The 12,004-nt window shown below is 38.0% G+C and overlaps 1 protein-coding gene across 4 annotated transcripts in view; it reads right to left on the bottom strand.

Annotated features, from left to right (window-relative positions):
• Immp2l (inner mitochondrial membrane peptidase subunit 2) overlaps positions 1-12,004 on the bottom strand; it is an 879,462-nt gene that overhangs the window by 106,208 nt on the left and 761,250 nt on the right. The window lies entirely within an intron of this gene.

Below are 12,004 nucleotides of genomic sequence, written 5' to 3'. Positions count from 1 at the left end.
ATATACAATGTATGTTATAAAATATTTTATATTTGCATTATATATTATATATAATATGTTTCTATTATATATAACATATAGATATTATATAAGATATTTATATATTATATATTAAATTTATATTATATAGTAAATATGTGTTTATATATAATATTTCATTACATATTATATATACCATTAAGTAAATTAAATATTAAATAAAAAGTATATAAACTAATGTTATGTAATATACATAATTATAATACATGGCATAGTTCTATAAATATTATATTTAAATTATTTTATTATATTAAATAAATTATACATTTAAAAATAGATACATATTATATAAATATAATGCTATATTTAAATTATAAATATAAATTATATCTATAGTTCTCATAAAACCCACAAGTTCAACTATACACCTGACACCTCCAGGTTCGTCGTATAGCGGTGATATATAGCAGGTATCAGAAACATCTCCATATCTGAATCCTTAACTTCATACCCCACACACACACCTGCTACTTCCACATCCCTCCTTTCTATTACAGACTTCAAGGAGGACTGCCACAATATTTCCCACTGCATGTGCTCTTCTTACAGCATGAACTTGACACGCCTCGCAGCAAGTGATCCTATGGCTGCCTTCTCTCACTCGAGTCTGGATGGAATTTTGTGACTAATTCACTCATCAAGAGATTATTATGGGAATGATGTTATAAAATTTATAAGATTAGATCATGAAGATGCATCGTAAGCCTCTTTTGAGTTAGTCACTCTTGGATTCTGTCATCTGTTGTGCTGCATGAAATCCCAAATTAGCTTATACAGAGAGACCACCTGGAAAACTCAATGTGTAAGAGTTCCAGCAAACAAGCCATATAAAATCCAACTGCTAGCCTCATGGATGCATTCCAGGGCACTGGGTTATTCCAACTTCTCAGCACTGAGTCAATCCCAGGCTTTGAGTTTTTCCCAACTGAGGCTATGGAGGTTATACCACAGAGACAAGTCACCAGTACTGTATCAGATTTAAGTTTCTATCTGGGAAAGATCTATGAGTAAAAAGAAAAATATTGTATGTATGCTTTACACACCATAAAATTTGTCCCTGTAATAATGGCTGTATCAGACTTTCCTGTCACTCAAGATGAAACTGCTTAGAGTCACCACCAATGCTTCCTCCTCATACCCCCATCAATCTATCAGCAAGTCCTGTAACAGTCCAGCTTTCCTTCTGAAACAGGTCCAAGAGTGTACAACTTCACATCATCCTCTCTCTTGTCTCTACCATTAAGTTTCATCTTTACTTTTCTGCTTCTAACTTCTCTCCCGTAGAGTCTATCTCCAAGCAAAAGAGCCAGGGGTGTTCGCTACAAGTACAAGTCAGAGCATGCCACCTCGATCCTCAAACTCCAGGGGTTTTCTGTGCTAGCTTAAAAGCTGACATCATTAATGTCCTACAACATCCTCATAGGCTGGGCCAGCACCATTGCTTTAAACATCTGCACCTCCCTTTTGTACTCCAGACACATTACTCTTGCTTACTCCGCACCCCCTGGTGTCATAAGGACTCCATGCCTTAGTACTTGCACCCCATACAACCGTGGAATATGTGCTCCTCACAAAGCCCTGAAAAATTTCATTTTCCAGAGGCTTCTTTGAGAGCTCCTCTGTCAGGCATTCTCTGAATAGTTTCCTTGAAACAGAAGACGTGACACTCATTGTTCTCTGTTCTTTTGGCTCACCATCAGCAGACACTGGCTTATTTTTTGAGTCCTTCCTGTACATGAAAGTTTCCCGAGGATAGAAGCTTTGTCTTGTTGAAAGCTCAAGTCCCTAGTGCATAGCAGAAACACAGTAAACATTTCTTGTTAAAGATCACTCCAAGCAGAAGGAAGAGCAAGTTCAAAGGCCATGAAATATGGATTACCCTGATTTGCTTCAGAGACAATGTAGCTAAGATAGAATGAGACTAGGGGAACATGCTGGACACAAGGTCACAGAGGGAGCCAAAGGCCAGGTCAGGAAGTTGTAAGGGGTATGATAAATCCTGATAAGAGGAAATTGAAGAACACGGATATGATCCAATTGATACTTTAAAAGACCCATCTCCCTGTAGACAGCAGTTTGAATGGAACACAAGAGAAGAAATGGTAGGGAGATCACTGAGATTCAGTAATTTACACAAGGAAAAAAGCATTCGAGTATAAATGTACTGACAGAAATGTCCAAGTTGGTCAGGTACAGGACACCTGTTGAGAGTTGCACAGACTTGATAGTTCAGATATAGGATAATGATAGCAATGTAGAATGGCTTCTAAATGTTTGGTCTTGGCAAATGGTTAAATAATTTTCACAGCATGGTGATATTATTTTGGTAGTTGCTTTACTTTAGTTGAGGGTCCTATCTTCATACCATACACTCAGAGTTGATAAGCAAGTCCCACAAACAAATAAAAAACAATGAATAAATGCTAAATGCTTTGGCATTGAATGTGCTCAGAAAATGGGTGTAATACCTAACCTTGAAAAAGAATATACAAAGAAATTAACAGTTAACAGTCCGTCTGGAAGCTTCCAGCACTCCTGATACTACATAGGTAGGTAGCCTGCCAGGGTACCTTGGAGGCTGGCAGACATAGTATCTGGCAGATGTGCCTCCAAAAAAATGAGATAGACACTGTGTTCTGCTCAAGAAGATACAGCTCTTCAGAATATATATATATATGTATATGTATAAACACATAATATATAATATATATATAATATATATATATGTAATGTTATATATATATGTGTGTATATATATATATATATATATATATATATATATATATATATTTCCCCCACTAAGATATATAGTGGCGGAAAATAAAAACACTAAAAATACCAATGAAAAGCCAAATGTTCCAAGTCACGAAAAAAATTAAGTAGTTACATGCCTTGCTCCCATCTTGCACATAACAAAAAACAATCTTGTAAGGCAGTAGCTGACCTGGACCTAAAAGGAGTGTAAAGCGATGAAACATCCTAAGTACAGCTCTGTAGGGAGCAGCCATTAAAACTAGCTCTGTGGACTTGGTGCTATCCAAGCAGAAAAAACAACTGCACCTGAATATCTTTCTTTTTATAAGCTAATAGCCCTTTACAAATATTCACCATTCACTTTCCTTCAAATATTTTGTCAGTGACTTCCCCACCAGGGGGTGAGAGGAAAACTCTTACTGTATCATCTTTAATGATAATTATCCTACCATACATATTTTGCCATATTAATCTCCCAAACTTTATCCTACCTACTTTTGAGGTTTGCAGGGGCCAGAAAATAGAATTACCTTCCATTCCTGGTCTGACACCAACTAAGATATGGAGAAAACTGAAGATCAAAATGTTAGGCTGATTACTAATAAAGCTGATTGAAGAATTAGGCTTAAGAACAGGAACACAATGAGCCTGCTGATGGCATTTAACACCCCGAACTAGGTCGCCTCCAGCCTCTGTCTCAGAGGAGACCCTGGCTTGAAAGTTCAGTGAGCGGATAAACCATACGTATTCCACACTAAGCTGTAAAGGCAGTTAGGGCATAGTCATTTCTTTCCCCAAACTTAACTACCAGAGAAATGGTCCACCTGAACTGGAAAGAGAGGTGGGTGAGGTGGGGAGGTGTTATTTTTCCCTGCCTGTGCTTCCCTTCCAGGGAGTGGATGAAAACACACCTCTTTCTGTGACAACAGAAGTTAGGGATATCTGCTTCTCCATTGTGCCCATCAAGGTCGTACAGCAGAACTGAATTTCATCTATTACACAAATAGATTTCCACTAACCATCTCTATATAGTTCCATTTTCTATTTTTTTTCTCATTCATATGATTGAGGTGGCTAGTGGCCACTGGATACAGTCAGAGGCAGGCATTTTTCCAGTCTTTCCCTTCTATTTCTACTTTGCAGAATGCAGCAGATACTCTAACTTCTCAGACCTCGTTTTCATGCTTCTAAAAGGACCATCCTTGCTTGCCAAGATTCTATTACAACCAAATAGAATAAATAGTAAAGAGCTGGAATTTAATGCCCAATTAATACCATTTCTAGTTCAAAACTAGTTGAGAGATTAAAATATGTATTAAACAAAGATCTATAATTTTATGCCAGCCCCTTCCAACTGTGTGATTTCTTGATAGTCATAGGTATGCTTTTATGGTCATTCTAATATTTATAGAGTAAAAATTTTAACAGTTTCAGGTTTATAGCAAAATTGAGCAGAAAGTATGAAGAAGGACCATATCTTCCTATAACTCGTACATGCACATATAGAGCTTTTGCCACTCTCTGCATCTTGAAGTGGGTTGAATCATATTACAACTGATAAATTTACAATGACATTTCTCATCTGTCTGCATGTGACATTAGGGTTGGTTCTTGCTGTTGCACAGTGAAAGGATTTTGATAAGGGCATAATGACTTGTAAAAACTAATAGTGTCACACATAATGGATCTGTTGCGTTAAAATAAAAATGCTTTATGCATCATCAGTTTATCTCTTCTCTCTTAATTCCTGGAAACCACACAACTGAATGTTATTCAGCCTTAAGAGAAAATGTCCTTCCAGTTGCGATAACAGATAAATTTGAATGGTTTTAAGCCAAGCAAAATAAGCTAAGCACATGTGTGAAATCTAAGAAAGATGAACACATAGAAACAGAGATATGAAGTGTGTGTGTGTGTGTGTGTGTGTGTGTTTGCATGTATATGTGTGTGTTTATATATATGTGTATGTGTGTTTGTTTATATATGTATCTGTGTGTTTGTATATGTATATGTATGTGTGTGTGTGTGTGTGTGTGTGNGAGAGAGAGAGAGAGAGAGAGAGAGAGAGAGAGAGAGAGAGAGAGAAGAGAGCAGAGAGGGCGCTACCAGGGTGAGGAGGTGAATATGTTCACTATGTGGGCACTAAGTTGTAGTGAATAAGTCCAGGAACCTAATGTGTAGTATGATGCTGTTATGGTTATGTCAATAAAATGTACTTGGAATTTGCTTTAAAAATAATTTCAGAGAATCTCATGACAGCTAAAAATTCACTGAGTAGATAGCTATATTAATGAACATACTAATAGCAATCTTGTAGCTATAAATATGTTAATCAATATACCATGCAGCTTATATAAATAAGTATATGAAAAGATGTCTCACACAGTGTGCCATTAAAGAATTGCAAAGTGAAACACCTGTAAGATACTGTTAAACATCTGTTGCAAGGTAAAACAAACAAACAAAACAAACACCATCACTGCAAATGCCAGAAGGAGCAAAGTAAGACGAAACTCATTGCTGAGAACCCAGAGTGGGAAGAGCATCTTGGGGACAGTCTCGTGGGATCCTACAAGAGTAAACATGTTCCCTGTAATCTACAAGTGGCTCTCCTTAGTTCATATCTAAATGAATCCAAAGCTCACAGACACACAAAACTTGTGCAGCAATATTTAAGGCCGTGATATCACAGCTTCACCATGCATCTAAGATGCCCTATGGTAGGGAGGCTTAATAAACTGGTAACTTTATATGATGGGACATTAGCAGTAAAAAGAAATGGGTTGTTAGGCAATGAAGAGATACATAATAATGGGAATTACAAAATGAAAGACACCAATGTGACAAGGCCACCAATATTATTATTATTATTGCCTAATCCATGGGAAAGGAAAACTATCCAGAGAGGATAAACAGCACATGACCAAGCATTTGAAACTGGTGAAAAAAAATCCTTTTAAAAATATTTATATCTCCAATTGTTCTCTACAATATTTTAATTCTACCACCAGATATTTCTGTTTCTGAGTAAGCCACTTAAATTGAGATGCTGTATACAAGCCAACAAAACTAAATGCAACCAGGAAACCAGTCTCAACAGCCCTTATGATGATGCTACGATAATATATAGCAGTTACCGCCATGATCTAACGTCATTTCCAGGTTTAATCAAGTATTTGTGCACTAGGTAGGCCTATAGAAGTTACAAGTAATTTTATTACAGTTCTGCCTCATAGTGAAACACGTATGTGGACAAGATCAACTTTAGATGACTTGCTCACAGTTGCACATTTGCTTAGTTCAAAGGTCTAATGTACAGCATGACGACAGTGGCTCCATTAGTGCTTGGAGTTTGCTTAAAGAGGATGTTTCTGGTGCTAGCAGTACATCAAAACCTGACAGTGAGATGTTATGCTAAGGAACTTGTTAACATCATTTCTGCAGCTGTGAACACCGAAACCAGTCCTGGCTCAGAGCTCTTCTCTCTGGTTTAGATCCATGGAGCAGGAGACACAGGTAACTCCAGAGATGTGGTGAGAATCCTTGGTAATCACAGCAATTTAAGGTAACAGTTGCAGTTCAGATAAGAAAGTAAGAAAAAGAATGAATGAAGAAACACTCCAAAAACAAGCATGCAAGCAAGCAAACAAACAAAAACCAATGCTGCTAATTTCTAATTGGCTTTCCATGAAATATGCTTTGTGGTTCTGGCTGGTGGTTCTTGAGTACTGATTAAAAACCTAAAGAAAGCAAACCATTTTTAACAATCGTCAACCTATCATGATTTAAATATGAGCTGTGGAACAAGTCGTCCAGAAACAGGCAAGGGGCTCTCTTGCCTATATCAGTAATGACGAACATTGTCATAAAATTCAAATTACATTCTCTCTCGAGGGCACGACAGTGCTTTTCACTTAGCAGGCCTGACAACCAACTCAAGCATAAGCATAGCAGCCATACAGAGACAGCTGCTGAACCAGAAACTTAAAGACACGCGAAATCTGTGGCCCAAAGACAAGATGGCAGTTGATGTGAAGGTACTCTGAGAATTCAAGTCTATAGCCTGCTTTTTTCACCCTGGCATTGGTGCCTTGAGCATTGACTCTGGGAATTAAGACTTTGTTCTTGCATCTGGGAATTGAACAGGAAATCAGTCAATGTTAAGAAGCAGCTATAAATCCGAACAAAGTCGGGACGTGCACAAGAAGAGAATTATCGTAGCCTCAGAAGAGAACACCACCGCCCCTGAGTCTTAACTTCAGAAACAGCAATAGTGAACACACTTAAAACTGACCTATGCTTCCTGGCATGCCCAAAGGAAGAGAGGAAGCTGTGCAGTCAAGGCAGAAGCAGGAAGACAGCCTGCTTCTTGACTCCTATGCTGTACCATTTCCAGTGTTACTAGTGCCAAATGGTAAAACACACTTCACCACCTCCTCACCTCTTCATTTTGAAAACCTTCACTTTTACCTTTTAGAAGTAATTTCTAGCAAGAACTTAAAATTTTGTTTATTTATTCTTCTCTCATATACTGCTTCCCTTCCTTCTATTCCTCTTAGCCCTCCATCTCCACTCTCCTCTTGATCCACACCCAACCCTGTCTCCTCCCAGAAAAGAGTGGGACACCAATAGAATACAGCAGCACAAGTACTACACTAAGACTAGGCAGAAGCTAGCACAGCACTACACTAGGACTAGGCCAAACCTTTCTAACAAGGCTGAGCCAGGCAACCTAGTGGGAGGAAAAGGTTTCTGATAGTGGACAAACAAGGAGACCCCTCTCCCATTGTCAGGAATTCCCCCTAAATACTTAGCAAATAACCTAACATCTATACAAAGGACCTAGTACAGACCCATGTAGGTCTCTGTGAGCCCCCTGAGCCCTTTGTAGTTGATCACAGAGGCTGTGCTCTCCAGCTGTTTTCATCTCCGTTGGCTCCCACAATTCCTTCTCCTCTTCTTGCTCTGGGTTCCCCGAGCTCCAAGGGGAAGAACTCAATAGAGATGGTCTGTCTCTCCACCTAATGTCTGGCTGTGGATCTCTGCATCTGCTCCCATTATTTCCAGACAAAAAATTTTAATACAACACCACTGGACTAAGTTTTTATCTTATTTTGAATTCTCCAAATACTAAAAAAATACATTATATTATATCACAGATTATATTTAAAAGGAAGGGGAAACAGTTTAAGCTTAGACAACAAAGGATATGAACAGATACTGCCTGTCAACAGAACTGTGGTTTTATAACTCGCAGTTCTAGTTACCTCAAAAGCTACTATTGCAAGAATGGGCATGGAATGCATGGGCTTCCCACTTTCAAAATGTGGTTAATTAACCAAGAATAAGTACAGAGTGTTACCAGAAAAAAAGATCACATCTGCAGTACAGATGTACTGCATCAAAATGCTTTAGCCCAAATTAGTGAGCTTCTTGTTGAATTATAGAAGCCCTATGAGTGTCTGAACTACATCAGGGAGAGGAAAAGGCAGTAAAAATGAACTCCGATCATCTGCCTCTGTGAAGGAACACAGACTAGCTTCATTTCCTTGCTCCTTACAAGCGAACAATTCTGGTGCAAGCACTAAAGTGTGGGGACCTGGAGAGGTTTGCTTCTGACCTAAAAGGTAAGAGAAACATTAGATTTCATGGTCAGGCCACTCAGAGGATATCATTTTGGTCTCAGCACATATAAAATGTCTTCAGTGCATCTTAAATTATCATGACCTTATTACTATCTTATTTCAACAAACTGGGAAAAAATATGAGAAAAAATAATCCTGAATAAAACATTCTACCAAATTGGAAATCTCACAAAAAAAACACACGGTAGGGCTTCCCTGTTAAATGTTGGAGACAGCTTGAGGGGGAAATGATATTGGTTTTGAGAAATGGCCTTTATTCAATGATAAAACATTAATGAAAAAAATTAATTTGGGGGGTGAGTTAAAGCAGGCTTTTAATGTCATCATTTCTTCTTGCTGTAATTAACTGATTTAAACAGATAAAATTCATCTTCTTTTCAAAAACTCAAATAAACAAAAGCTGAAAAATGATTAAGTGATTAAGTAACCAGTTAGGCAAAACCTCTCTGTAGCTCCACAAGCTCGCACTCGTGCGTGTGAGCAGGCCAGGCATTCATGTAAAAGCATCTGCCATTCCACATGCTGACAGCCAACACTGGAGCTGGCTTCTTCATCTGGGTGACATCTACTGGCTTTCTACTATGGAAGAAGTTCTGTTCATCAGTAGGTTATAGAACAATCTATGACCTAGCAGGAGTTGAACTCTAGTGACACAAGTAAAACACACTGGTGATTTCAGGCATGACAGCATAGGTGTCATGTCAGCATGTATAAAAATAAGTGCCATGTCAGCGTGAAGCTCCAAAGCACTTCACATTGTTTTGAACGGAATCACTACATTTACCTATGAAAAATTAAATAACAAGGAGGAGTTAAAGGAAAAAAAAATCATCATAGCTTAGAATGACAGAGGGCAAATTAGAGTGCTAATACCTATTAACAGAAAAGCAAGTCCAATCCAGATAGGGTGTATGCTTTACACATAAGATGCCTTGGAAAGTTCCAGAATCTGACAAACACAGAGGGCATACGGGCCACTTAAAGTTTAGGCAGTGTGGAACTGATGTAGCTATCCTGTATAAACAGAGATGACAATGGCCATCCAGGGGAGTATGAATGAGCTAAAGGTGGCTGTCACTGGATGTCCAGGTGTCGGGGGGTATCAGTGATGTGACACGCTATAGAACCACTTCTAGCAAGATGTTAGTTACTTCTGTGTGATTCTGCATGAACATGTCCTTCAAGTCATGTGAGTCCCTTTAACTTTGCCACTGCCATCCTACCTATAAGAACCTGTATGCACCAGGATCCCTGTTGTGTGCTGTTGAATAAAGTATGTCATATCTGCCTACAACTCCTTGCACTCTCTTCAAAATTCCAGTCTTCCAAGATCTTTTAATTTTCTGGACTGGAGGTCAGAATTTACAGAGTTTCTGCCAAATTAGTATCAATTGAAACAATGTAGAATTTATGATCCAGCCATACTAGAACAAAAATGGTGTGTGTGGGGGAGATACTTGGACATTTAAAAAATCAGGTGCTGTAAATTAACCAGTCAGATAGGTATGCATCATCTTATTTTTGAAATATGCAAATAATGTCCAAATAATAATTAATAAAAATAAAAGGCAATTAGTTGGTAGCCTGTTTTTCTGAACACCTTCTGAAGTTCCCAAGAGAGATAGTCCAAAAAAAGAATCAAACAGGAAGCTCTGTCTTAATGCAGAGAATGTACTTCATTTGCATAAAGCTCTCCTGCAGCCTAGCCCAAAGGAGATCACATAATATAATGACAAGAATGGAAAAGACGGAATGAATAAATGATCTTCCAGCATTCATATATTAGTAAATTACATACATTCTATTTCTAGGGAACAAAAGGATGACAATTTATAACAGAAGAGCTAGGATTGATGTATTAGATATTAAAAATTATATAAAAAGGATAGAGGCAAAGAAAGAATGGAAGTTTCAATTGGACACTACAGTTATTTCTTAGTCTCCTAGCAGTTAAGAAAAATAATTACTTATTTTGTTCTGAACAGCTAAAAGAAAACATACTTTGGAGAAAAAAATATTTTCATAGAATTATAAGAAAACTTTTGGGCTGGAGAGATGGCTCAGAGGTTAAGAGCACTGACTGCACTTCCAGAGGTCCTGAGTTCAAGTCCCAGCAACCACATGGTGGCTCAAAACCATCTGTAATGAGATCTGATGCCCTTTTCTGGTATGTCTGAAGACTGCTACAGTATACTTATATATAGTAAATAAATACACCTTTAAAAATACTCATTAAAAAAAACCTTTTCATAAATAAACTTACATATCATGGATTTGAAGTAAGACCTTAGAGTAACTTAACAGACAATGGCATCAATAATCTCTTGTAGATGATAAAAATAGGCTCTCTATATGCTTCACTAACTTTTTATAAAAATTAAAAGTTAACAGACTAACTTAATCATTTTATTGGAAGTTACGTTTGTGGCTTTCTGGGGATTCACTGGATTATAAAGGGAAATGTGGAAAAAATGTGTTTAGTGGAGAATACTGTTAATTTCAAATATCAGTTGTTTTCTTTGGATGCCATCAGCAAGAGTTGGATAGGACTCAATTCAAGGTGGAAGTATTTGCCAAGAATGCTTGAGTACAGAGTCCCATGTTAGTTAATTGGACACTCCCTATACACACATTTTGAAGCTTGTAATCAGGAAGTAACTTTAACTTTGGAGACGTTCAAGGAAGTTGTTTGGGTAATTTTTTTGTTTGTTTGTTTGTTTTGCTTTATTTTGTTTTGGTTTTTGAAGCAGGGTCTCACTGTTTCAAGCCACCTTCCAGCATGTGATCATCCTGTCTCCCTGCCTGGAGAGTGCTGAGATTATAGGTATTTGTCACTGTGCCTGGAAAAAAACATCTTGTTTGAAGAGATTACCTACATTAAAGCCAACTGAACAGTTTCTCCCATCACTATGAGTGCTAACCAGTAGATGTAACATGTATAGATGAGTTATAAACTAAATTTATTCATATTCTATGGCATAAGTATGCCGTGTCTTCAGCAACAGGATCTTATCATAGAGTTTGGAAAAGTAACCAATACTATTGGAAATAGCCATTGTGCTTGGGAGAGTCTGTGGGCCCTCACTGATATACAATTCAAAAACAAATAATTGAGTTGAGGAGCATTTGCCGGCAAAGTAGAAACCTAGTACAATGGAAACTACTGGGGATTTCTTAGGGTGACACTAGGTAAGACTTCTGGTAATGGGAGATACAGAGCCTGAACTATTTATCTCCTATAATCAGACAAGACTTCCAGTGGAGGAACTGGGACACCAACACAGTCACAAAACCTTTGACCTTCAATTTTTCCTACCAACATGATGGGCTGGAAGGTAAAGGTGGCACAAAAAAGTTGTGAGATTGACTAAAAGATCCAGCTTCAGGCCCATGCCACAAGAGGAAACCCATCCCTGATACTGACTGGGAACCAAAAACCAGAGGCCACCAAATGGGCCCAAAGATCTAGGATAAAACTAAACATGACTGGCTAAGAGAGAGAGGAGGAGGAGGAAGTGGAGGAGGAGGAAGATGAAGAGGAGGAGGAGAAGGAAAAGGAGGAGGAG

This window comes from Mus caroli, chromosome 12 (genome assembly GCF_900094665.2).
Source record: "Mus caroli chromosome 12, CAROLI_EIJ_v1.1, whole genome shotgun sequence".
Lineage (NCBI taxonomy): Eukaryota > Metazoa > Chordata > Mammalia > Rodentia > Muridae > Mus > Mus caroli.
This window is presented reverse-complemented; position numbering and strand designations above follow the sequence as displayed.